Genomic DNA, 27,789 nt, shown 5'->3' on the forward strand with positions numbered 1-27,789 from the left:
CAAAGGAACAATATTTGAAGAATAATGGTGTTCAGTTACTCTAGTTTTCATTCAGGGTGTGTGCCTCCCTTTCAAGTCTCCTGGTGTGTCCAACCCAGTACGTGACTGGCTTTGGGTTGGTTCAGTCCCTGTTCTGGGTTCCATCTGCCCTGGCACTGAACGCTGGGCCTGCTTCTCATTGTAACAAGGTTGCACTAATTAGCTGTGTTGGATTTTGCATATGGAGAATGCAAATAAATGCAAAGCAGCATGCAAATTAGCATCATCCTGGCTCTCCCAAAGAACCAGTCTGCAATACTGATGTCAGTGACAAAGTGTATTAATAGCCCATCTCACTAAGGCATGCTATTTTTTCAAAGGAGGCAGCCATCAGGGTTTTTCTCTTTTTTTTCTTTTTTCTGGAATAATAGTGACTTTATATTGAATTCCAAGTTTATGATCCTTGACAAGAAGTTCATTGACCACAATGCTATGTTCTCTATAGAAGGCTCTTGTGGGCAGTAGGGTTTGATGGAAAGAGAGCACAGACTCAGGAACTGAGCCACAGAGATCGTAGTTTAAAATCCTGCTCTTTGCTTGGACGGTTACTTAGTCTGAGCCTCAGTACCCTCAACTGTAACATGGGGTTAATCAATCTACTACAGAGTCGCTGATGAGGACTAAATGAGATCATGTTTAAAGTAGGCTGAAATACAATGGGTGAGCAGTAAGTGTTCATCTCCTCCTCTCCTATTCTTTCCCGCTTTGAGGAGCTAAGTTGGTAATTCATGGAGACCAGAGGGTGCTCATCTCCCCTTCCTTGTTTTCCCCGTATTGCTTGCCATTCCGTTAAATGTGTTTAAATGTGTCTTTCTAGTACAAAGCTGTGACAGTAACACACAGGCCCAGTCATTTTTTGCAAGAAATTATAAGACGTCTTACATCTTCCAGAAACGAGACAATGACTCTGTCCTGCTCCCAACAGCCCACCTCTGTAACACAGCAGCTATTCTTGCAAAGCCTCTTCTATCATCCTCCCAACCCTAACACCTTTCTCGGGTTCCCTGGGAGGTTAGGGGCTCTCCTCTGCACTCCCAGAACACCTGCTCCGTGGCCTCTTCAGGACTGTACACTGTTGCCATAGCCTGGTTTATCTTCCCCCCAAACAGATTGGAAGTTTCTTACAGGCAGGAACTAGTTCTGAGTCATCTGTGTGTGCTGAGCACACAAGGAAGACATCCCGGCACAGAAAAGGTGCTGGGTATATGTGGGAGTTAGAGAGATGGGGGAGGATAAAAGGAAAGAAGCATCACCATATATTTAGCAGGGGCCACATAAAAATCTGCATAATTTTTCATAACAAAACACAGACAAAAGTGATACTTATATTCTGGAAACGCATGAAAACCTGAGCTTGGGTGCCTGACACCAAGCCCCACCCTGAGCAGAAAGAGGCCACATGGACACGGATCTTCTCTAACACAGAGATGGTGCCCTGAAGTGGGCACATGGGGACAGTAGAGCTTCTGGTTAGGGCTTGGGGTTTCCCAGGCCAGGCTCATCCACTCAGAGTTGAACATCCCAATGTTCTGTCCAGATGTCCAAGATTCCCATTCTGTCACTGGAGTCTTGCATCTGATGCAAAATAAATGGCTGTTGTTCAAACTTCCTGTTCACGCACTGGTGGGGAGGGCACGCACACACATACACACTAAGGGGCACACATCTGGAGCTGCTCACAGCCAACAGACACACACTCTGAGATCAGCTTTATCTTCTTATGTGTTCCAAATGCCCAGACTCTGCTCTCGGTGGTTACAGGCATTTCTGAATCTCCACAGATGCCAAGCGTGAAGATAGCCCCAGAGTCCCCAGCTGCTCCACGTGCCCAGGTCCCCCGCAGGGCCTCAGCTCTGGATGAAGACGGCACTCCTAGGATCCCACTCAACAATCAGTCTCCAGAGGATCCCTTGCCATTGGGCCTGAGGAGTGTCCTGGGTTCTCCTTTTTGGGCTGTTAACTTCAAGGCCAAAAGGCAGAGGTATCAGCTGAGTGAGCCAGAGGACCTACGGAAAGGAAACTCTCCAGCCGCTGGCCCCCAGCTCTGTCTCATGGCAGCCGCTGGGAGAGTTGTTCTCACTTTGCCGGTGAAGAAACTGAGAGATGAGGTGGCACATACACCTGCACTTGGCCCCTGGACTGGAGCCAAGACCACCATGCAGCCTCCGGGGGCCTGGCCTGGGGACCCAGGTAGATGGTGCCTGGGTCCTGTGTAGATGGTTCTCAAAGAGCTCTGCGCTCTTTGAGAAAACAAGTTCTTAAGAAGAAAACAGTTCAAAGAGTTAGGGTGAAAATTCTAAGCCCCCAGAGGGTCTCACCTCTCCATAGGGGCAGGAAGGAGGGACGGGCATGGCTCTTCCTGGGGACAAAGCTGAAGGGTAGCATTTGGCCCTCCTGGGGCGGAAGCCTCCATGGGAGGAGGAAAAGGCTGGAGAGACTGAGGAGTAAAGCAGGAGAGAGAGAGAAAGGAGAGGGGGAAGAGGAAGGGAGAGAGGGAGGAGGAAGGAAAGGGGAGAGGGAGAGAAGGAGCGAGGCGGGGAGGACCGTCTACCTTAGAGGGAAGAGTGGGTTCTCCATGGAAACAAAAGTGCCTGTTTGCCTTAGGATGCCACCAAGGAGGAAAATTGTAAATCACTTTCCAGGCAGGAGGCAGGATGATTGCCCTGTCTTTGACAGCTGAATTTGAAAAACACTCCTATCAATCATCATAGATCCTGTGGCGCCCACCTATGCCAGGTGCTGTGGGGGCTATTAAAAAAAAAAAAAAAAGACAGGTCTCACACACACTATTTTATCTTACACATTCCTTTTAGACAAATATTATGCAGGAATTATTTTTCTCTTCCCCCCTCCTCAACTGCAAAGAGAGCAACGGAGGGAAAGAGGGAGGCAGGGAGGAACAAACGTATTTACCTGCCCACCACACCAAGAAGGATCTTTCATCCAGACACAGGTGCTGGAGGTGGAGAGACTTAAGTCTGAAACTCAGCAGCCCCTGTGCCATTTATTGAGCGCTTACTGTGTGCCAGGCCTAGTGCCGAGTCACCCACATTCTCCTATTCTCACTACTCCCATTTTTCTGAAGAAGAAGCTGGTTTTCAAGAGATGTCACACAAGTGGTCCAAGTCACAGCACTATCAGGAGGCAGGTGGCAGGACTTCAACAGACTGAAATAAAAGGTGCTTATTCTAAACCCCCATAAAATGGTGCTTTCCCTTTTTCACTGGAGACAGAGTCTGGCTCTGTCACTCAGGCTGGAGGGCAGTGGCGTGATCTCAGCTCATTGCAACCTCTGCCTCCCCAGTTCAAGCAATTCCCATGCCTCAGCCTCCCGATTAACTGGGATTACAAGTGTGTGCCACCATGCCTGACTATTTTTTGTATTTTTAGTAGAAACAGGGTTTCACCATATTGGCTGGTCTCAAACTCCTGACCTCAAGTGATCCACCCACCTCGGCCTCCCAAAGTGCTGAGATTCCAGGCATGAGCCTCCTTTCCTATTCATATGTCCTAATTCCATGTCAGCAAATGCCATAGCGCTGGGTTGGAGGAAGCCAGGCCTGCAGGAAAAATGACAAGCTGAAGGAAGGAGGTTGACTCCTGCTTGTCTTAACAGGCACTTTGGTGGGTGCTATGAGACCGCTGTGCATGTGTGCCTGCATGTGTGTCTGTGCGTGTGTATGTGTTTATGTGTACGTGTTTAAATGCGTACATGTGCGAGCATGACTGTGTATTTATGTGCCTCTCTGTGTACCTGTATGTTTGTGCATGTGTGTAAGTGCAAGTGTGAGTGTGTGTGCATGTGTGTGAAAGAACATAAATGTGCATGTGTATGTGTAGTATGTGTGTGTAGTACGTGTATGATGCTTGATGGGGAGAAGAATTGGGCATGACAGGGTAGCTGGAAAGGCATTAAGAGTTCCCTTACTTTATATGCAGATAATGATTTTCACCAAAGTGGAGTATTCTCTCTCTCTCTCTTTCTGTCTGCCTTTCTTTCTTTCTTTCTCTCTGTCTCTCTCTCTCTCTCACACACACACACACACATACACACACACACACACATATCCTTGTATGTGATTTCTTCTTATGTGTGACAGAGCTAACTGCTTAAAAATTACCTGACTGGCAGCCACTGCGCTGGTACATTCACAAGTTTGACCCCAGGTGGATTCCATGAGGGAAGTGTTGTTACCCTCATTCACAGAGAAAATGAGGCTTGCAGAGGTCAGGTGACGTTTCCAAGGCTGTGACTCAACGGTGGCTTAATTTCCCCTTAAATGTGACTGATTTCAGACATACCAAAAAAAAAAAAAAAAAAAAGTATATATGGGAACATAATGCCTGCTGTTTTATTTAAGGTAAACATCCTTCTTTCCCAAAAGTAACTTTGAGGTTTCTCATTCCCTTAAATGTGTGTATAGTGTGCTGTTATTGAACAACATACATCCTGGTTATTCTCTGTTTACCGCTGTCCTACCCAGATCCATCTCTGTGCCCCAGAGACTGCTCCCAGTAGAGGGCATCTCCCAGATGCCCTTGTTTTCTGGTTCTTATTGGGTTCAGCCAAAGAGCCTGGCGAGAGATTGCAGCTGGGCAGGAGGAGGGAGAGACTGGGGTATTTCTTACCGCACTTCATCCTTGCTATGGTGTGATCCTGGGGCCTGCCTGACAGCCTCTCCTCTGACCCTCAGGCCCCCACTGGGTTCCTAGAACACTGCCTCCTATACTTGCCCCTTCTCTAGGTATAAGGAGTAGCAAATAGGGAATAAATAATAGAATGAGAGCCACAGCAAATAGGAATTTGGAATGGCAGCCACAGCAAATAGGAATTTGCTACTCCTTATACCAAGAGAATAAATAAGCCCATTATTTATTCCCATGGGTTTCACCATGTTGCCCAGGCCGGTCTCAAACTCCTGACCTCAAGTGATCCACCTGCCTCAGCTTCCCAAAGTGCTGGGATTACAGGCATGAGACACCACGCCCGGCCATACGCCGATTCTTCAGACTGTTTTTATGCTTTACATCACGTGTTTGAGATTCACCTATATTTACTATATGTAGCTCTAGTTCTTTGATTTTCACTTCTCTGAGATACTCTTTGTATGAGTTTATTTGTCCATTCCCTGTTGAATGGACATTTAATTTAACGGGTTTTTTAAATTTTTTGTATGTTTTGGTTTTGCAAATACTACATTTCTGCTTTGCACATGAGCATTCTCTAGGGAGTATAATTAGGAGTAAAGTTGCTGTAGCGTAATACCGCCAAATTACTTTCCAAAGTCAATATAGTCTTTAATAAAACAAATAGAATTTGAGAGCTGAACAAAGCTGGAAAACCAGGTTCCCCTTACATTATGCAATTATCTGTTTTGAAGAACTATAGCAATATCTGGTTGGAATGAGCCACCCACCCAATGTAAGAATTCTTTCAACAGCATTCCCAGGGGATGGCCAAACAATCCTTTCTTGAACTCTTGGAAATCCACATTGGAAGCCTGATACTTTAACTGTGATCCCTCTGCAGAGCAAGAATAATTTTGGGGGAAAAATAGTCCTCTTTTTTTGCTGTGCTGCTGAAGCCTTCACTCACCACTGGAACGTGTGGCAAAAGGAAAAAGGAACAAAGGATGAAGGCAGCTGGGTAGGCTGGGTAGATGCAGAAGGACCATTCTGCCCTGCTAAGAAGTGTGTGCTTTATCCTGGAAGCAATAAAAAGTCACTGAAGGACGCTGGGCAGGACAGAAGCATGCTCAGATTGGCTTTCAAAAAGTCATTCAATCTGGAGTATCCACGGTGGTGGCAGAGGAACCAAAGAGGGAACAGTTACCGTGACCCTGAAGAAAGATGCTAATGCCCAAATGAAGAGGTACTAAGGCTGGAGAAAGGAACCTGCTTCAGTGGTTGAGACTAGAACCTGGAAGAGAACTAACTGGCTCAAGGCATTTACTTGCCCTATTAACCTCCTGGAGCATTTGTTTCTTTATCTGTAAAACGAGGGTAATAATGGTACTGATTCCATAGAGTTTGTGTGAAGATAAAATAAAACCTGACATTTGAAAAGTGTTATGCCTGGTTCATGGTGTATGCTCACAGTGTGTTAACTATTGTTACTGTTGAAGAACTGTTAAGAACACTTAGGAACAACAGTAGTCAGGGTAGACCAAAGTGCTGTAGCTGAAACCCTTAAATTCGTAATGGTTAAAACACAACAGGATTCTATTTTCTCATATACAAGGGAGTCCAAGGTGAGAGTCTCAGATTTACAGATAGTGTCCTCCACGTGGTGACTCAGGGCCCCTGGCAGCTCCAGGGTCACGTGGAACTTTGTTGTTCTCTTCATCCAGCCTGAGGAAAGGAAAAAGGTACATCCCCTTTTTTTTTTTGAGAGGGAGTCTCGCTCTGTTGCCCAGGCTGGAATGCAGTGGCGGGATCTCGGCTCACTGCCAGCTCCACCTCCCGGGTTCACACCATTCTCCTGCCTCAGCCTCCCGAGTAGCTGGGACTACAGACGCCCACCACCATGCCCGGCTAATTTTTTGTATTTTCAGTAGAGATGGGGTTTCACGGTGTCAGCCAGGATGGCCTCGATCTCCTCACCTTGTGATCCAGCCGCCTTGGCCTCCCAAAGTGCTGGGATTACAGGTGTGAGCCACCGCACCCGGCCTTGTACATCCACGTCTTAAAAACCCTCCTCCTGGATGTGGGCACAGTATTCCCACTCATGGTCCCTTGGTGAAAACCAGTCACGTGGCCACAGCTAGATGCAAGGGAAGCTGGGAAATGTAGTCACTGACAAGCAGCCACTTCTGTCTCCACCAGGGCTTCCCAACCACAGCACTACTGGCATTGCAGGGTGGATAATTCTTTGTTGTCAGGCTGTCCTGTGCACATGGTAGGATGTTTGGTAGCATCCCTGGCCTCCACTTACTAGATACTAGTAGTGTGAGCACAGGCACCAGTACACACACACACACACACACACACACACACACACAGAGGATACAACTCCTACCAAGCTGTGACAACCAAAAATGTCTCTAGACATGTCTTTTGGGGAGAAAAATTGCTCCTAGTTAAGAAATACTGCTTTACACTAAAGAAGGGGAGAAGAGATACTGCGAGGCACCTGGCAACCTCTTTTGGAGACGGAAAATTCAAGCTACTAGCTCAGCTGAATTCCTAGTCCCTACTAGAATGTGAACTCCCTGAATTCATGGGTTTTGTATTCTTTGTTTTCTGCAGAATCTCCACCTCCATACCTGCAGTACCACCTGACTCCAAAAAGGTGCTCAATAAATAGTTGTTAACTAACCGAATGCGTTAGACTAGACCAGCATGTACTAGTCAAACATACCTGGGGTACTTTCCATAAACCAAGCACTGTGCTTATAAAAGATGCCCTCTCTCCTCGCCGCAGGTAATAATTAATAATAACAATAATAACAAAAGCCCAGATCCACTGGAAGAAGGAAATCACATGAGATCTGCCAACCTCACCCCTGGAGGCGATAAGCATTGGTACCTAAAGGACAAATACAAAATTCCGGCTCCATCAGCTGCTCCCCACCACTGCTAAAGGACCTCATGACACTCGAATGCTGGAGATCCCTCTGCCATGCCTGACATCAAGCCATTACATTCTTTGAAAGAAGACCTGATTATGCCATAGGCAACAACCTACAATTTCTCATCTGCTAAGTGAGGTTCTGTGGGGTTTTAATTCTCCCCTTCAGTTTAAAGGCTCCCATCCCATCTTTTAAGTATTTCCCATCCTCCTGGCTCTGACACCTCTGTCAACATTACAAGGCAGGAGATGCCATGACATTATGGTTGCCATGGATGAATCTAATGGTTATATTGATTTCTTGGTTACATCTGCTCCAAAAGAGCCACAGAGAATCAGGCCCCGAGGGTCTGAAAGATAAAAGGAGAAAAAAATAAATGGACTTTTTTTTTCCTTCAGGGAAATAATTACCACAAACAAATTAACCTGTGAGCCCATGTTTAGAAGCATTTATTACAACAGACCGTGAAATACAAGCACAGCAGTACAGGGCACCCATTGCGCAACACGGGAAGAGTCAAACACCAAAATCGCTTGAAAAAGAACCTCGAAGTTAGCTTCAAGGCAGGATGATTAAAAAGCCAGACAGATTATACCTGTCATGAAAAAAAGATATTTACTAGCTTTGTGAAATTAAAATCCCTAAGCTGCAATCTCTTCACTTGTACCATGGAACTAATAATATTAATACCTTCCTGGCAGAATGATCATGAAAAACACATGAAATAACAAGTGTGAAAATATCAAGCAAAGTCTCTGTCACACATTACAGTTTCAATTAGTATTATTTTTGCTTCACAGGGAAAAGAAAAGTGGATAGTCAGAAAATATGCATGGCTTTAAGCATGACAATTAATAAGAAGGAGGAAAAACTGGGACAACCTCGGAACAACCTCCTATAAATAGAAACAAAACCAAAATGTCCATAAAAACCACGCGCAGTTCCTCCATGACACGAGCAGGCAATAACCAAGAGGGTCCCTCTCAGGAGGCCATATGACATGGAACCCAGACAATGACTTTCCAAACCTCAACATCTGCACGTCTTCCCACAGTCAGACCAGCACCAGCACAGAAGGTTCTATCCTGGCCAGCCTTGGGGAGAGCAAACTTCCCACCTTGCCACCCCCAAGAGACAAACAAATCAGGCAATTAAAAAGGGTGAGAGAGAAAGGGGACAGATTAATTTCTAGAGCCAGTTTGCACATCAAAACCAGACTTCAGCGACCAAAGAAATCGGACAAAATTCATGAAATAAGAGCCTGAGGGTCTGTTTTAGCCCGATGTTACCATCCACACCATTAAGTTAGTAGGGCAAACATTTTGACTCCAAATCCACATATCTAAGACATTGGCCAGTGGGGGAAAGGCCCCTTCTTCCCCTTTTCCTTGGTTACTAGGCACTAATCTAGGTACTGTGGTATAAGAAGATGATGAGACACATACTCTGCAGTGTGTCTTCAAATGTGGCAACTATTGAGAAGACTTGGATAATGTTAGGGATTGTCTAAGAAACACAGGTAAAATGGTGCCTCTTGCACTGTTCAGAGAGCCCCCCAGCCCCCAGACATTTTAGACTTGGTCAGGCTAGACCACGGAGAGTCTTCTGGTTCTGAAGGTGGCAAAATCTAGATATGCTAGCTATTTATTTATTTATATTTTTTTGAGACAGAGTCTCTCTGTCACCTAGGCTGGCGTGCACTGGCGTGATCTCAACTCACCACAAGCTCTGCCTCCCGGGTTCACGCCATTCTCCTGCCTCAGCCTCCCAAATAGCTGAGTACTACAGGCGCCCGCCACCAGGCCGGGCTAATTTTTTGTATTTTTAGTAGAAACAGGATTTCACCATGTTAGCCAGGATGGTCTCTATCTCCTGACCTCAGGATCCACCCGCCTCGGCCTCCCAAAGTGCTGGGGTTACAGGCATGAGCCACTGCACCCAGCCTATAACACTGATTAAAAGTAGCCCTCCCACAACTAGAGCCTTTAGATGATAAGCATCCAGAGTCATCTGCTTTCCTGCAAGAGAAAGAGTTCTGGGTAGGCATCTATAATGCACTAAGCATTGGGAACAGACTCAGAGGTGAGAAACGTTCATATATTCATTCAGCAAACGTTCATTAAGTTCCCACTATGCGACAATCATGATATTAGGAACTGGGTTCAGAGCAGTAAATCCAGTAGGAAATGAGCATCATTTTTTCTGCTTTCAAGTTGTTCACGGAGATACGGAAAAGTAAACAGAAGTCAAAACAGGAGTGGTAAATCCAACAGGAATGGACAGGAAGGGCCAAGACGAGTCCACAGGGTGAGCAGGAATGAGTTAAGCAAAAAGTTTGTTAAATAAATGAATGAATAAGTATGAATTAATTAATTAATAGGTGAGAAACAGGGACCTCTGCGCGGAAGAGATTAAGTGCAAAAGCAAAGGAGCATGCAAGAATATCTAAATTGTCAGCGAGTAAGTGATCTGGTGCGGCTGGTGTGTGCTAAAGTGGCAAGGTACTAACAAGAGCAATGATAAGAACACAATGATGGCTGGCATTTTCTGAGTTTTTTCCATGCACTGTTCAAAGGGCTTTAGGTGCATTATTTCATTGAATATACACAACATTACTAGCTCCATTTTACAGATGAGAAAACTGAGGCATTCATGAGACTAATGAGAATTTCCCCTTGGTCACACAGCCTACAAGTGGCTCAGCTGGGATTCAGACTAATGCCAGAGACTTCCTTCTTCACCTGTGGATCTTGAGGAGGGATTTGCTGGTCACAGGAAGGCTTCTAGACTCAGTCTTGTCAGAAATTAAGAGGCCAAGAAAAGATGCTACACAGTTTTGGCTCATGAACATCTCACATTCTCTAAGGAGAGGCAGGCAAGGGCAAAGTCTACACAGGCCTTGAAAAGTCTAGACCACAGGTTGGACAAAGAGACATGCCTGTGCCTCTGACCCAGAATGAGGGTAAGTTGAATATTTCTTTGACACATTGATGAAGGCTTCGTAGAGGTGGTATCATCTGAGTCAAGTCTGGAGGGTAGAGAAAGATATCAGGCAGATGTCACAGTATATGCAAAGGAAGGGAAGCTAGAAACTGCACCATGTGTTGGAGGCAGGTAGGTTTGGAGCAATCTGAAGCATACAGGAGGAGCGGCAAGAAGGACTCGTTTTTTACTCAGAGCTTGTCTGTGGCTTGGAGTCCAGGGTTTAGGTCCCGGAGAACCAGTAGCTTGAGGGTTCTTCAAATTCAGAGATGGTGGCCCTGAATCACTTAACATGGTACAGATGAAACTTATGCAAGAATGCCCTGCACACACATGGAGGGCTTTCAAGGTACTTATCACCTGTCACCTGCACCTCTAAGAGGATGAAGGCTGCTGGCAAGAGAGCGGGCTGAAGGACCCCAAAAATGTCTCTTTCCTCTTCTCTTTTTTCAATTTCACACACATACGTACAGAAGTTCCTTACCACTGAGAAAGCCCACCAAAAACACCCAGACCAGGAAAAAGGCAAGAGAAGAAGGAGGGAAAGCACCTGAGCACCAATCCCAGCCCTGCCCTGACCAGCTGTGTGCTCATCTCAACCATTTGCTCCTCCTGGGGAAGACTACATTTCCCAGCCTCTTTTGCAGTTACTTTGAGGCCATGGGGCTGAGTCTTGGCCCATGCAGACTGAGCAAAATGCACAAAAGCCTCCACTTCCAGGCCTAGCCTTTTTGAACATCCTAAGTGACCCTCTGCCCTCTCTTTTTCCTTCCATGGTGACTTTGGGGATCGTGTGCTCCAAATGATAGGGGCTATAGCATGAAGGAGGGCTGCCCTACCCCAATAAGACTGCAACTTAAGCAAGAAATGCATTCGATATGTTAATCCATTGAAACTTTAGGTTTGTTGCTGTAAAAGATAGTGATTCTCCAGTGGTTCTAAAAGCTTGATCCACAAACCCACAGCCTCAGCCTCAACTTGGAACTTATCCGAAATACATATTCTCTGTCCAGGTGCGGTGACTTACGCCTGTAATCCCAACACTTTGGGAGGCCAAGGTGGGTGGGTCACCTAAGGTCAGGAGTTTGAGACCAGCCTGGTCAACATGGTGAAACCCCGTCTCTACTAAAAATACAAAAATTAGCTGGGTGTAGTGGTGGGCACCTGTAATCCCAGCTACTTGGGAGGAGGCAAGAGAATCACTTGAACCTGGAGGGCACAGTGAGCCAAGATCGTACCACTTCACTCCAGCCTGAGAGACAGAGACTCTGTCTCAAAAAAAGCAAAAGGAAAAAAAAACACAGATTCTCAAGTCCCACCCTAAAGCTGCAAAATCAGACAGAAACTCTGTGCTCAGGGCTTAGAAATTCTTTTCAAGTGATTCCGATGCAGCTACAGTTTGAGAACCACTGGCTTCCTCTGAGAGGTTACTGTGTGGCCTTCATCTTTTTGAGCCTTGGTTTCCTCCTCTGTCAAATGGAGATAAGAACACGCCCCTCTGCAGAGTTCATAAGAGGGTCAAGTGATACTGCATGAAACGATGTGTTTAAGGAGCCTGGCATGGTAGTTGATACACAGTCAATGCACAATAAATGTTATTTCTTAATAAACAAAAATGTTAAATGTTAGTTCTTTTTCTTTCAGCTAGGGGCCAGGGACTGCCAGAAAAATAGAAGGTGGGGATGGGGATTGCCGGAGACATAGGAGGTGGGGTCAGACTCATACCTCTAATCTGAGCACTTTGGGAAGCCAAAGTAGGAGGATGATTTGAGGTTGGGAGTTCAAGACCAGCCTGGCCAGCATAGTGAAACCCCGTCTGTACTAAAAAATACAAAAATTAGCTGGGCGTGGTGGTGGGTGCCTGAAATCTCAGCTGCTCGGGAGGCTGAGGCCAGAGAATCGCTTGAATCCAGGAGGCAGAAGTTGCAGTGAGCCGAGATCACGCTAGTGCACTCCAGACTGGGTGACAGAGCAAGACACCTTCTCAAAAAAATTTAAAATTTTTTTTAAAAAAACAATAGAAGGTGTGATTCCTGCCTCTTGGCACTGTGCTGGACAGCTTGTGAGCCCCCAGTGATTCCTACTTCCCAGTATTCAAGCCCTTGTGTAACGCACTCCACTTGCAGGTGGGCTGGACCTAGAGACTCACTTCTAATGAATGTAATATATTAAGCTAAGCTCCTTTTAAATGTCCGAGGGGAGGATTATTTGCCTCTCCCAGCTTCTAGAGGCCCAGGTGTTCCTTGGCTTGTGGCTACATCACTCCAATCTCTGCCTCCTTTTTCGAATGGCCTTCTCCTCTTCTGTCTCTTACAAAAATACTTGTCACTAGATTTAGGGTCACCCAAAGAATCCAGGATGATCCCATCTCAGGATCCTTATATGCAAAATATATTTTTTTCCAAGTGAGATGATATTCACAGGTCCTAACATGTAGACATTTCTTTTGGGGGTCCACCATCCAACCCACTACAGTGCCCAAAGAAGAGTCAGGTCTTGTTCAATCTTATATTCCACTGACCAAGACACCTCATTTGTAATGCATGACACAAACTTGAAATTTGACAACATTTTTAACAGAATGGCAGAAATGCATAACAGTAAAGCTATTGGACTTTAGAATTAGCTAAACCCCTATTCAAACTTCAACCACTTACAAATAAGTGACGTTAGGCAAATTACTTCACCTCTCTGGACCTCAGTTTCCTCCTGTGGGCATTTTAATAATGCATATCTCATGGGGGTGTGATGAGGATTGAGGTAGTAAATGCAAAGCCACTACACAGCGTCTTGCATCAAGCAGGGCTACAAAGTGTGAACATAGTGCCTGCTACACAACAAGTGCTCAGAAAGGCTCGCTATTCCAACTAGAATTTTGAGGATTAGAGTTGCTGTTCTTCCTCTCACAAAACCTCCTAGCCTTTTGCTCTGACTGCCACAGTGACCGTTTTGCCTGCTCAGAAAGGAGAAAGGAAGAGGGAAGTCCCTGAGGCACCCAACACTTCTCTTTTGAGACAACTGTGGACAAAATATCCCAGCCCTGCCCTCCCATCTCCTGGCTGGTTTCCTCCAGCAATGCCTCCCAGAGAAGGGCTGGCGGTGAGCTCCCCTGGGCCCCTCAATGTTATTCCTGGCATGAGGTAATACTGCCTGTGTCCTCGGAGGCCCATAAGAATCCCCGCAGTTTGTCTTTCATCAGAGCAACTCAAAGCTGTGTGGCATCCTCCCCAGAAGACCAGGCTCCCAACCCGGTTGTGGGAGCCGCCTACTTCCCAGGATGGTCTGGTATGTGCAAGGCAGAGGGAGAGAGTGTGAACCGAAATAACCCAGCCCAGCACTGGCTCGAGGGCCACATACCTCCAGACTGCCAGGGAGATACAAGGCTTCATGTGTAAAAAGAAGCTTCCTGGGATTTTCTGAACGTTGATGCTCTGAGTCACACTGCAGTGGGCCCACATTCTCACTGCCGTACTGAGTAGCTGTGTGATTCTGAAAATTTCACTTAAACTTTCTGTGCTTCAGCTTTGGCTTCTAGGAAATAAAGTAGAGGATAGTAACATCTACTTCACTGAGTTGCTGGGAGGATTAAAAGAGACAGCTGAGTAGAGACTAGAAGAAAATATTTGCAGCACCTGGATCTGACCAGGGATTTGTATCAAGGATATATAAATCACCCTCGTGACTCGATAATAAAAAGACAGACAACCCATCTTCCCAAATACAGAAGAGACCTAGACACTTCACAAAGAAGATATATGCAGTAAGTGCATGAAACAATGCCCAATGCCATTAGTAATTAGGAAAATGTAAATAACAACCACGGCCAGTCAGCACTCCACACCCACTAAGATGGCCAAAATCAAAAAGACTGTCAATACCAAATGTTGGTGAGGATGTGGAACAATTGGAGTTCTCCTCTGCTCCTGGCAAGAGTTAAAAAATAATACTGGCCGGGTGCGGTGGCTCACGCCTGTAATTTCAGCATTTTGGGAGGCCGAGGCAGTCAGGAGTTTGAGACCAACCTGGCCGACATGGTGAAACCCTGCCTCTACTAGAAATACAAGAATTAGGCAGGTGTGGTGGTGGGTGCCTGCAATCCCAGCTACTCAGGAGGCTGAGGCAGGAGAATCGTTTGAGCCTGGGAGGCATAGGCTGCAGTGAGCTGAGAACATGCCATTGCACTCCAGCCTGGGTGACAGGGCAAGACTTTGTCTCAAAAAAAAAAAAAAGAAAAAAAAAATACCACCACTTGGAAAAACAGTTTGGCAGTTGCTTAGAAAGCTAAAAATATACTTAGCATATGATCCAATAATTCCTCTTCTAGGTATTTCCCCAAGACGTATGTCCATAAAAATCCTTGTCCATGAAATCTCATAGCAGCCTTATTCATCATCAGTGCACACTTCAAACATCCCAAATGTCCATCAAATAGATGAAATAATTAACAGTGTGGAGTATCCAGACAATGGAATAGTAAATAGCGATAAAAAGGAAGTGTTTTTTATCTGTGCAACAACCTGGATGAATCTCATCAACAGGGTGCTGAAGAAAAGAAGCTAGACATGAGGAAAGTAAAGATGATTTTAAGAAGTTCTAGAACAGAGAAAATGCATGGGTAGGACAGAAATTAGAACAGCGGTCACCTTCATGTGGGGTGGGCAGGATGGAAAATAGAGACACAAGGAAACTCCCAGGGGTGATAGAAATGTCCTGTGTTCTTGTTTGGGGGTGAGGGGTAGTAGGATGTATACATATGCAAAACACACCAAATTCTAACTTAAGATCTTTGCATTTGTCATCTGTAAGTATATAGCGATAAAAAATATTTAAAAAGGATATTGTATATAGTAGAGAGATTAGCAAGGGGGCCAAGCTCATAGACGGAACTCAGTAAAGGCCAGCTACTATTAACAAATTGGAGAAACAAGTAAAAACGACTCAATTGTATGCTGGGAATTTAAAGCACCGATCTGAACCATGAGCCTCTCTAGTCAGGTCCCCTCTTGGAGAAGGGGCAAAACTCACCCAATGGAACCCAAGGCGAAGACTGTTGTGGCCTGCCTCCCATGCTTCCTAATTTTTCTCCCATAAACAGAGAAACAGAAAAGGTGCATTTAGTGATGCAAACATGAAAGATGCAGCTCTAGGAGGAGTGGAACAAATGCCGAGGGTGGTGCTGGGGGAGTGATGAGAACAGGCTCACTAAGCAACAAGCAGGCATGAATGTCGCAGAGTGTCCACAGCCCGGGCTGCTCCATCTGCGGGTTTCAGGGATGCCTGAAGCAGCTGTGGAAATGAGATTGGTCCTAGCCACTGGGACAGTGGTCTCTCTCTTTTTTTTCTTTTTCTTTTTCTTTTTTCTTTTTTTTTTTTTTGAGACGGAGTCTCTCTCTGTTGCCCAGGCTGGAGTGCAGTGGTGCGATCTTGGCTCATTGCAACCTCCGCCTCCTGGGTTCAAGCGATTATCCTGCTTCAATCGATTCTCCTGCCTCAGCCTCCCAAGTACCTGGGACAACAGGCACGCACCACCGTGCCCAGCTAGTTTTTGTATTTTTAGTAGAGATGGGATTTCACCATGTTGGCCAGGATGGTCTCCAACTGTTGACCTCGTGATCCGCTCGCCTCGGCCTCCCAAAGTGCTGGGATTACAGGTGCGAGCCGCCGCGCCCTGCCGGCAATGATCTCTTGAAGACTGGATAGGCTCCGAGGGTAAGAAAAGGGGCTGGAGCCTAGCTGCCTCTCCCCTACCATACAATCCCAGGCCACCTTTTCCCATACTGGCCTCCCCTACCCCCCTAGGGGGCTCCTCCTGCATCCTTCACTCTTTCCTGGATTGTTCACCCTCTGCTGTGTTGTGGCCTACACGGAAGCAGGAGAAGTCGCTCCCAGCCTCGTGCGGTCTATTCCACCTTAACTGAGATCTCTCATTGGACACAGGTCTGCAGTGGCTCCCAGGATTGGCTTCGAGTGGCTACTGGCTCAGATCTCAAGGAGCCTCATCTATTTCACATGAGATAAACCAGATGAGGTGTCCCCTGGTTCTGCCCTGGGCGGCTGTGAACTTCCCATTACTCTGGCTGTGGCTGCTGAGTCTTCTCCCAGAGGTCCAGGGGGCAGCCGAAGAAAGTTGCTGATACCGGCAAGCAGGGCCTCCCTCCTGGTCCCCTGCACAGCCTGCACAGTCCACTTTCCAGGCTTCCGTGGCCTGACTCCAGCCTTGCCAGCCATCCAGAGATACCGACATTTGCATAAGGTAATTGCTCTTTAAATGCGTCTTTTAAAGAGAACACTGCATCCGAGGATTATAACAACAGAAGAAGAAAAAAAATAAGAGTTCCCTCTCATCCACTACCAAACAGGAATGTCAGTGGCAAAGGGCCCATATTTTGGATGCAAATCTTACAAAGGCCTTAGGAGGTTTTAGGGAAAAAATATATCTATATTTGTAGGAAGTGGCAAAACTCTTACCTTTCAGCTAAAGACTTCGTCTCTACCTGTGAATCAAAAGTCAGAACAAACTGCTCTGAATTACTAAACTTGCAACAAGTATTTTGAGGGTTTTTACTGAAGCGAAAGAGTGCTATCGTTTCATTCTCACCCATGACATGCTATGCACCCAGATCTGGCTACCTTATTAGCAAGACCTGGTGCAGAATGAAAATGCTTGTTCAAACAGGAAGAAAAAAAAAAAGCTTTTTTCTTTATTCTGAGCTCTCCATCCTGGCGTGTTTTGTTTTGTTTTGCTTTTATCTGCTATTTAATGTCATACTCTCTTTCGCACAGGAATACTTGCAGGGTGAATACAGCCCCTTGAAGACCTCCACAGCCCTGCCCCATGGCACAATTATGGGATTGATTCTGACCCTCTTCAGTCTTGGGCACATCTGGGCAGATGGGGAGGTGGCAGAAGCAGAACTTCACTTACAAAACACAAACTCAAAGATAAAGTGATTAAGATTTGCAAGAATTTCAAGGTGACCATTGCAAACCTTTAAGCCCCAAGTAGGGAGGCCTCTTATGTCTAGCAGTCAGCATAACTGAAGGTGAGGTGCCTCCCCGTAGAATGTCTTATCAATCTGGGCTCAAGGCCTGCCCCTCTGCCTTTGGCCAAGTTACTGATCTTTCCTGTTTATAAAATGGGGCTAATAACAGTACCGCCTTTGGCAGGCTGATTGAATGATTAGTTGACCTAAGAATAATGGCTAACTCTCCTGCAGCACTTGTTGGCATGAATGGCATTAGGGGCTACCTAATGCCCCACACTGTTTGATGTGTTTTAGAAATATCAACTCACTTAACTCTCATAACAGGCGTGGGGGGATGTCGGTACTGTTTCTGCCTGACAAGAGAGCATGTGGAGGTGTGGAGCAACACGCAACTGGTCCAGGCCCAAACGGCCTGGGCGGGGAGGAGCAGCAAGGCCAAGATTTGCACCCATCCACTCAGCTCCAGAGCCTGCACTTCTGCCAGGGCCTGAAAGGTAAACAGTGGTTATTGTTTCATTTCATCTCCCCCTCATAATGAGCCCATGAGGTGGGGTTGTTACATTCATTTGAGATCATTAAACAGAAGGATACGGAAGCTCAGAGAGGTGAAGGAACTTGCCCAAGGTCCTCCAGCAGGACTCACTCCAGGAGAGGAGGGGATGTCGACTGAGGGGAGGAAAAGGGATAGAGAAGCTGGGGCCTCTGACAGAACGGACCTGCATGGATGCCTTGGGAGTTTTTATGTAAGCCATGGCTCCAGATTCCAAAGGCAGGAGTTTGAGGGGTATAGAAGTATGGGTCATTATAGCCCTGGGATGCTAAAATCCCCGATTATCAGGGCAGGATGGCAGCGTGGAAAGCGTATCTATGTCTTAATTTTATAGCTGGGGAAACTGAAGCTGGATGTGGGAAGTGGCTAGCCTAATGTCCCTTAATCAGAAAACACAGCCCCAAGAGCGGTGACCCCCAGGCCAGCATGCTTGCCAGGTCTGTGGCATGTGCTAAGCACATACCAACGGTCCCAAGTCCATAAATCCAACAGTTAAACTCCTCCTATGAGGCTGCCGGATAACCACCAGGCAGTCCCAGGCACAGCCCAAATCCTTACAATAAAGCCCCTTGCCATTTCTAGCTAGGGGGGGGTTTTAGTTGTAAAAGTTAGGAAAGAAAAACCTCCAACTTTGGAGTCAAGCAGATGTAGAATTGAAAATGGCTTTACCATTTATTAACTGTGTGACCTTAGGCAAATTACTTGACCTCTCTGAGCTTCAATTTCCTCATCAGTAAAATGGATCCAAAGCGAGATCACATCATAGTGAACATAAGTTTCTGGAACAGAGTAAATGAAAAAGAAGTTACAGAGTGTCAAACTGCCTAGTGTAAAAGTTAGCACTTAGTAGGTGCTCAATAAAGACCATTCTGAATCCATCAGAGGCCAAACGTACCTAGCATGTAAGAGAAGGGCCTCACAGGAGATGTCAGTTCTAGAGGCACTTACCACACATCTCTGTCTAAAACCCAAAGAGGGGAAGTTCAGCAGAATTCGGGGAGGTCTGAAATAGGGGCCACCATTCATCATAACCAAGGAAATAAGATCTGGAGGTTCTAGTGATGGGAAGCAGGAAAGGGAAGTTGAAAAGGAGGCTTAAGTGTGAGAGAAGTTACATTTTTTGGAGTTTCCTTTCTATTTAAGGTCTTGCTAACCACTTGGTAAAACTCATTTCTGGTTCATGTTCTTAGCAGGAAAACACATTTCATGCTAAACAGTAAGAACAGACCCCAGCTTGGAAAGTCCTCAGAGGTTCTCATGTTTCTTGTGTCATCTGTAACCGTAGGGTACCATGGGCTGAGTGACTCAATTTGAATAATTGTACTTTGAGGATTTCTAGGGGAAGCACCCAGGGCAACCTTCTGACTGGGATCTTATAACTCACAGACAGAATCAAAGCAAGATGCTTCTGAGGCCCAGAAGGCTCACTCCAGATTGCAATGCATTCATTCAACAAAAATTGATTGCTCACACAATGTGTGCTGAAGATGCCCTCAGAGACTAAAGACCCATAGTGAGCAACCTGAACACAAAGGGGCTTACACTCTGTCGGGGGAGGCTACCAAAAGAGAATCTCCCATGGGAATAGGTTACAGGGCAAAAGGTGTAGAACTTGGGAACCTAGTAATGACTGGGGGTTAAAGAATATCTCTTCAAGGAGATGGCACTAGAGGTGTGAGCTGAAGGAGGAGAAAGGAATGTATTCGTCTCCTGGGGCTGCCATGACAGAATATTATAAATTGGGGAGCTTAAAATAACAGAAAAGTGTTTTTCCACAGCTCTGAAGACTAGCAGTCTGAAATCAAGGTGTCAGCAGGGCCGTGTTCCCTCTGCAGGCTGTAGGGAAGAACCTTTCTTTGCCTCGTCATGGAGTCTGGTGGTTGCCAGCGATCCTCGGTGCTCCTTGGCTTGGAGACGCATCATTCCCACCTTTACCTCCACCTTCCCAAGGCCTCCCCACTGTGTGTCTCTGTCCTCAGGACACCAGCCAGTGGATTAGGGGCCACCCTCATCCAGACTGACCTGATCTGAACTTGACTGCATCTGTGAAGACCCTATTTCTATTACACATAAGGTCCCATTCACAGGTTCTGGAAGTTCAAACTTCAGCATATCTTTCACGAGACACAATTCAGCACGCTGCAGGAAGCAGCACAGGCAGGGTGAGCATCTGACGAAGCCCTGAGCTCGGCAGCAGATGGAGGCTTCAGGAAGGAAGGAAGCCAGTGTGTCTGGAGCCCAGTGAGGAAAAGGGATAGTGGGTGGCAGTCAGATCATACGGACCCAGGAGATGCTGAAGAGCAATGGGGGAATTCACCAGTTTTTAACTCTGAGATAGACACACTTTTTCCAGCTCATGCTGTTTGCCTCAAAGAGGTCAGCATCCCGGCACGGAGTTGTGGCCACGCTGCCTCTTCATAGTCTGATGCACCACACCTGTGACTGGCCTGCCACTCCAGAGCACCAGCGGTGAGGCAAAAATAGCTTCTGGTGTTGACAGCTCTCTGCTCTGGGAAACCAGAGGCTAAAGGTGTCCCATTTACTGCACAGTTGCTGCCTAAGTGCATCCCAATGGGCAGCAGGGGAAACCAGAAAGGGCACTTCTCTGCAACAACAAAAAAAGGAAACTTTGGACATATATATGTATATCAAAAAGTTTGTGCTTAAAGTCAAGATTTGTTTTCTGTGCAGTCTGCCTTTGGTATATCTTTGGTATAAGGGAGTCCAGTCATTTGTTTTACAAATACTTACGGAGTGCCTACCATGTCACAAATATTTTCCTTGGAAAGAGATAAGACAAAACTCCCTGCCTTCCTGAAGTTTCTATTCCAGGGGAGTAGGAGAAACTAATAAATCAACTCAAACAATTAACTGTAGGACCCAGTAGGAGACACCAAGAACAATGGAGGAAAAGAGAACCAGCAAAGAGCATAGCGAGCTTCATGGGATGTGGGGAAGTTTGAGTGTTAAATTTGGTGGCCAGGGAAGGCCACATGGAAATGAAGATACCTGAACAAAGACTGAGAAGGGATGAGGGAGTGGACAGACAGGCTACAGAGGAAACAGCAGGTGCAGAGAACTTGAGGCAGAATTATGGCTGGAGGGTCTGAGTTATGACAAAGGGACCAGAATGCCAGGGTGAAATGAGATGGAAAGGAAGAGGACGTGATCAGAGACGTCACAGGGCTGCATCCCATGGGCCTCGCAGGCCATGGTGAGGCCTGTGGCTTTTACTCCAAATTAGATGGAACCCTTTGAGGGTTTTGAAGTAAATGGGCTTATGTGCTCTGGCTGCCATTTCAAAGGACCACCCAGGCTGCTGTTTTGAGGACAGATTGAGAGGCAAAGGCAGAAGCTGGGAGACCAACCCAGGGGTTGTTGCAAAAATTCCAGGCAGGAATGATGGTGGCTTTGACCAAGAAATGAGAGGAGGTCATAGTCTGGATACATTTGACAGATGGACTGGATAGATAGCGTGACTGCCCAAGGGATTCTTCCTGCCCACTGCATCCATGCACCGTGGTCAGCAGTGTTCCGCCGCTAGAGATGGTGCCAGAGTCAGCCCCCATCTCTCTGCCAGGAGAACTAGGCAGCCGCTTGGGCTGGCCTCCAGGTCCGTTGCCAGCGAGGGGCTACCGAACCATGCACAGGTAGCCAAGAGTACAATCCCACATGAGACCCCAAATTTGTTACCACCCAAGGGGTTATTCCTGCCCACTGCATAAAGAAAGACCATAGCATTGTAGTAGAGAAAGAATTTAATAGACACGAGGCCAGCCACGCCACATGGGAGGTGGAGTTCGTACTCATATCATCTTGTTCAAAGCTCATAGGTTAGGGATTTTTCAAAGGCAGTTTGGGGGAAGGGGTCGGGGTGGACAGGTAACAGGTGCTTGCTGCTGATTGGTTGGGGCAGAGAGGAAATGGTAATGGGTTGAAGCTGTCCTCCTGTGGGGCTGAATTGCTTCTGGGTGGAGCCATCAGGTCCAGGTGGAGCCATGGGCGTCAAATATGCAAAAAACCTGGAAAGAGATCTCAAAAGGCCTATCTATAATAGTAGTGTTGTATTGGGAAAGTTGCATATCTTATAACCTCCGGAATAATGTCTGCACCTTAGTAGGATTTAGGCTCTTCTCCCCACACCCTGATGGTCCCCTATTAGCTTTACAAAAGTGGTTGAGTTTTGGGCAAGGCCTATTATCATTTAAACTGTAGCCTAAATATCTTCTAAAGTTAGCTTGACCCAATAGCCCAGGAATAATTAAGGGAAAGGGAAGATGGAGGTTGGGTTAGCTTAGCTTGCTGTTATAATTTTCTCACTGATACACCTTTTGAAAAATTTTTGCAAATAATTTTCTCACTGATATACTTTTTGCAAAGGTGGTTTCAATAGGATGGATGAGAGAGGGGATGACCAGCTGAAGTTCCTCATCTAAGCCAAAGCCTTCCCGATCTCAAGGGCTTTGTCAGAACGTCTTTTCCATCCTCCCTGCAGCAGGCTTCTTTAGGTCTGGGCTTGACTGTCACCTCCCCAGAGAGGGCTTTGCCGGACCCCAGTTCAAGTGTGGTCCCCTGTAATTCTCATTCCCGTCCATGCGGATGTTGTACTCAAACACAAGTTAGTGGCCTGCTTAGGTTTTGTCTGTTGGCTTGATTTGGGTCTGTGCCCCCAACTGGATGCATCAAGCTCCGTGAGAGCAGAGACCTGGTTTCTCTTGTGCGGTGCCACATCCCCAGAACCAAGCTCAGGGCCACTCAGAGGAGGTGCCCACATGATATTTAAATGAGTGCATATTTACATGAGTATATAAAATATCTAACAAGGCATTTGTTTCAGCAAGGAGGGAAGGAAGGGAGGGAGAATGGAGGGAGCGAGGAAGGAAGGATGGAAGAAGGAAGGAAGGAAGGAAGGGAGGGAGGGAGGGAGGGAGGAAGGGAAGGAAGCAGAATTTATGGAATTTGCAAACTCAGCATTTAAACCCAGGTTTGCTTACCCAAATCTCACTCACTTTCTACTTCCCTCCTCCACCCCACACAGCCATCAATCAATGAACAAACCCATCCTGAGGCTGGCTGGGGAAACTGAGTCCTTAAAATGCTTACAATGTAACTGAGGATGCTAAACTAAGATGTACATAACACAACAGTGACCATGATTAAAAAAAAAAATTCATTAGCAAATTTTGTTGTAGAGGACGATCTAATTATAAGGAAAAATGTTTATGACACAGTTTTAAAAGAACGTTTTAGAAAACAGCATGTAAAATATAATCTCCTTCCTAAAAATATATATGTACATAGCAAATGTACTGGAAGATTTTACATCAAAATGTGAGCTGGGTGTATTTGACTGGGGTGATTGCTTGTATTAATTTGGCTAGTTTGTTTATTTAAATTTTCTGTTGTGATTCGGTATCACTCTTGGAGCAATACAAAAGTAATTAAAATTATATTTCTGCATACATATAAGTCTACAGTGAGCTGCAAGGTCAGCAGCGATTCCCATAGAAGGGGCAGGCCAGTGGTCAGGCAAGGCTTCCAGAAGGAGGAAAGGCGTGGACAGAGGTGGAGCACGCAGGTGAGAGGACATTTCCTGCTGCCGTTTTCCCAGTGACGCTGGGTGGTGGCCCCAGACTCCTCTCGGGTGTTCTGCCTCTTCAAGCCTCTGAGGGAGAAATGCAACTTGTTGGCTGGGTCCCTGAGAGGACCCTCCTGCCTGGCTTTGACCTAGAGGTCTCTTGGTCTCCACTGCCTTCATTCCAAAACACCCCTGAAAGCATCCTTCCTCGGAAGACCCAGGAGAAGCTCACCATTCCATATCAGCTAGCATGGATGTGTGAAAACGTGACCCACATGTCGTCATATGCAATGACGCAGAGAACAGGAGTCACAGTGAGAGGGCCGGGTGGGAGACCCACTCTCCACTGCTTAGCTAGGTGACCCCAGGGGAGTCACTTCATCTCAAAGCATTAGCTGTTTGTAAAATGGGGTAATGAACCTCTCACAGGACTGCAGTAAGGGCAAAGGAAGATAACTTTCGTGAAATTAATGGGAAAAGGCCAGAAAAGCTGCTTTCTAGACAGTAACTCACGCACAAATGTTAGCAAATAATGATCCCATGGAAATTCAGTGCAGGACTCACTCTTGCTGGTAACAGTGAAGGAGAGCACAAAAGTCCCTGTCCACAGGGGCCAGGATCCCTGGGGGTCCCGAGGCCTGGGCAGAAGGCACTAGGGATGCGCCCACAGGGCCTTAGTTACTGCCAGCTTGCTCAGCATGGAGGAAACCTCTGCAGAGGAGGGGTGGACTGATGAAGGGGAGCAGCAGAAGACAATTTCACACCGAGTGCTTACAAAGTGCTTGGAACTGTATTATCTCTAATATAAGACCCTGCCAGGTAGTTATCATCTTCATCATTTTAAAAATGAGTAAAGTGAGGCACAGAGTGTTATGCAACCTGTGCAAGGTCACACAGCCAGAACATGGCCTCTGTACCTTCATTCTATGCACACTAATCTCCATCCCCAGGGCCGAGGGGCTGCAACCGGATGGTTAGGTTTAGTCTTAGCCCTGATGGTGAGGTGGAGAGGGGACAACGGTGACTTGAAAAGCTCTCTGTTCCCCTTGGCAGCTGTCTTTCCATTCTCACCCCCTCCTGCATCCCTCTGCCAGGCCTGTTGATCACAGAGGCACCATCCCATCTGCTCAGCCTAGAAGTTCAGAATCTCCCGTGGTTTCTGAAGCCTCCAACACTATTCTTTGTGACACTCTAAATACAGCAGCTTCTCCTCCTGGGGATGACAGAGGGTCAGTCAGAGCCCTGGGCCTCTGCTCCCAATCCCTGAGCCCAACCCTGTTCCCAAGGCTGCACACTACAAATCCAGCCCCTTATTGGAAGGACATGGTGGGAAGCGGGGAAGGCAGAGAGGATAGGGGATACAGGAACTGCTCCTAGGAAGGGAGGTCCTGAGGTCCAGAGAGGGGAACAACTTCAGGCCTGGCTCATGGAGACGTGTCCAGCCTTAGAGGGAGCAGGATCAAGAAGAGTTCCAGGTGCCGGGTGGGGCAGAAAAGGAGGGTGGTCCCAGAGCCCCGTCTAAGTCCCTGCAGGAAATCTCTGAGGAGGAGCTGGCTGGGGCAGGCTGGGGTGCAAAATGCCTGTTCACTGGCTGTGGGGCAGGAGAGGGCGGAAGCTAAGAGGGGAGTTCTTGTCTGAAGCTCATCCCTACGCTGATGGCCCAGAGTGCAGCTAGGAGGTATGGACTCTGAAGCTGGACTGCCTGGGTTGGAATCCTGGCTCTGTTACTTAATAGATTCTCAGGTAAATGAGTTAAACCTCTCCGTGCCTTAGTTTCTCCATGTTTACAAGGAATGATAATCTCACCTGCCTCAGTGTTGATAAGAGAAAGGAGATGAGTGTGTGTGGGTGAAATGTTCACAGGGAGCCCAGGTTGCGGTCGGCACTGCCCAGTCCAGCGACCGGCACACCTTTTCTGTAAAGGACCAGAGGGTCAATATTTTAGGCTTTGCTAGCCAGATGGTCTCTGTTGAATATTCTTTTTGTATTCTTCAACCCTTTAGAGAGACGTAAAAATTGTTCTTCACTCAGAGTTCTTACAAGCACAGAACACTGACCAGATTTAGCCCAAAGGCTGTAGTGTTTCTTTGTTTGTTTGTTTGTTTGTTTGTTTTGAGAGGGAGTCTCACTCTGTTGCCCAGGCTGGAGTTCAGTGGTGTGATCTCAGCTCCCTGCAACCTCCACCTCCTAGGTTCAAGTGATTCTCTTGCCTCAGTCTTCCAAGTAGGTGGGATTACAGGTGTGCGCTACCATGTCTGGCGAATTTTTGTATTTTTAGTAGAGACAGGGTTTCGCCATGTTGGCCAGGCTGCTCTCGAACTTCCTACCTCAAGTGATCCACCCGCCTCGGCCTCCTAAAGTTCTGAGATTACAGGCGTGAGCCACCATGCCTGGCAAAGGCTACAGTTTAAGGGCCCCTAATCTAGACTAACGGTGACCCTAGAGTTGCAGGTGTGGTTAGGGGCAGGCAGGTTGGCTGGCTTCAGTTGGAAGCAGTTTCTATGCCAGCCTGGTGAGGCAGAGGAAACATGGCAAGACTGGGGGCCTGTGTGGGGTGGAGCACAGCCTGCTGTGAGCTCTCGTGCTGAGCCCTGGACCCACCTGCTGCCATCATTCCCATCGAAGTTTAAGAAGCACCTGAGGCTGGAGCCTCTGAGGACAATGATAATGGACAGTGTGCCATTCCGAAGGGATGACCCCCCACACATCCTCTCATAAACATTTACAAGTTGTTTACTATATGCTAAGCACTGGCCAAAGCCATGAACAAGGCAAAGGGGCCCGGGCTCGACCCTTGGAGGTCTCAGCTGGCAGGTTGCACCTTTGACAGCCCCAAGTTGGGTCTTCATCCTGAGTCTCGAGATGCACTAGCCTCAGTGAACTCCTCAGTCTCCAAGGGTTCCTGGGGTGATCCTCTCGGTGGGGCTTGCGAATCTGGAGCCCATTATTCTGTCCTTCTGGAGAGAAAGAGAAAAAGAAAAAAAAGATCCACTGACTATAAAATGGTAGCAGGATGGTGGCCCACCCGCCTTGCTCAGCTGGTGCAGGGGACAGGGCACCCTTCTAATGAGGACCTTAGAGCATCTGACACATGTTCACTCATTCCAGAAAGCTCTCCTTCACCACTTTAGACACCAGGGTCTCGAGAGGCTCCTAACTGTGGGCCCTGTCCATCAAAGAGATTGACAACATATAGTGAATGTTGCCATTTTACAGATTGGAAAACTGAGTTTGAATAAAGCTAACTAAGGTGTCTAAGATCATGCCATTCACCATGATGGAAAAGTAAATCAGAATCTTATGTACCCTGCCCCACAAACACAGTGTACTCCTTGCTGTACCCCACCAGCATTCTATTCTATAATATTACAAAGCACAGTTGCACCTGGTTGGTTTTCTTTTTTATCTTAACTCATGTCCTCTGTGCCCTGAGCCTACTTGTTGCAGGACTCATGGTTAATCCCTAATGAATATACCAGCAATTGACAGGTGGGTTGAGTTTCTTTTTACATAGAAATGAAAGTAACACCATCTTACATATGAGATCTGGAGGGCACAAAGAAGCCAGTTCTGACCATGCCGAAAGAGTGTGGTGGAATTGGAATGGAAAAGAAAAGCCTACATAAATATCTTAGAAAGAGCATCAAGAATGCGTACCTCAAGCTGGTTCCTTGTTTTCACCTGTGACTGACCGCAACACTAACAAACAAGGGAAAATGAAATCCGTGATCATTCTCAAACAGGGTCACCCTGACATTCAGAGCAGAAACCACAAAGTTTTGCTGTAAAGAGCCAGACAGTATATATTTTAGGCTCGGCAGGGCACAGGTCTGCCTCATGATTCCACTCTCCCACTACAGCAGGAAAGCAGCCACAGACAATATGTAAAGAAATGGACATCGCTATGTTCCAATAAAACTTTATTTACAAAAACAGGCTGTGGGCCATAGTGTGCCAATTCCTGGTCGAGTACAGACAATGGCAATGTGACCACTTAATGAGATTCTATCGTGTGCCAGGAACTCTACATCTTTTAATCTCCTTTCTAAGGCAGGTATTTGCTGAGTGCTCACTCCAGGCCAG

At 46.8% G+C, this 27,789-nt stretch overlaps 1 long non-coding RNA gene across 1 annotated transcript; it reads right to left on the reverse strand.

Annotated features, from left to right (window-relative positions):
• Positions 1-21,871: 21,871 nt before the first annotated feature.
• Positions 21,872-27,104, reverse strand: LOC105535814. Its single transcript, XR_001005503.1, has 2 exons — positions 22,498-27,104; positions 21,872-22,456 (listed from the first exon to the last, which is right to left on the reverse strand). It is a non-coding gene; the product is annotated as an uncharacterized LOC105535814 (long non-coding RNA).
• Positions 27,105-27,789: the final 685 nt, after the last annotated feature.

This window comes from Mandrillus leucophaeus, unplaced genomic scaffold (assembly GCF_000951045.1).
Source record: "Mandrillus leucophaeus isolate KB7577 unplaced genomic scaffold, Mleu.le_1.0 Scaffold1503, whole genome shotgun sequence".
Taxonomy (NCBI): domain Eukaryota; kingdom Metazoa; phylum Chordata; class Mammalia; order Primates; family Cercopithecidae; genus Mandrillus; species Mandrillus leucophaeus.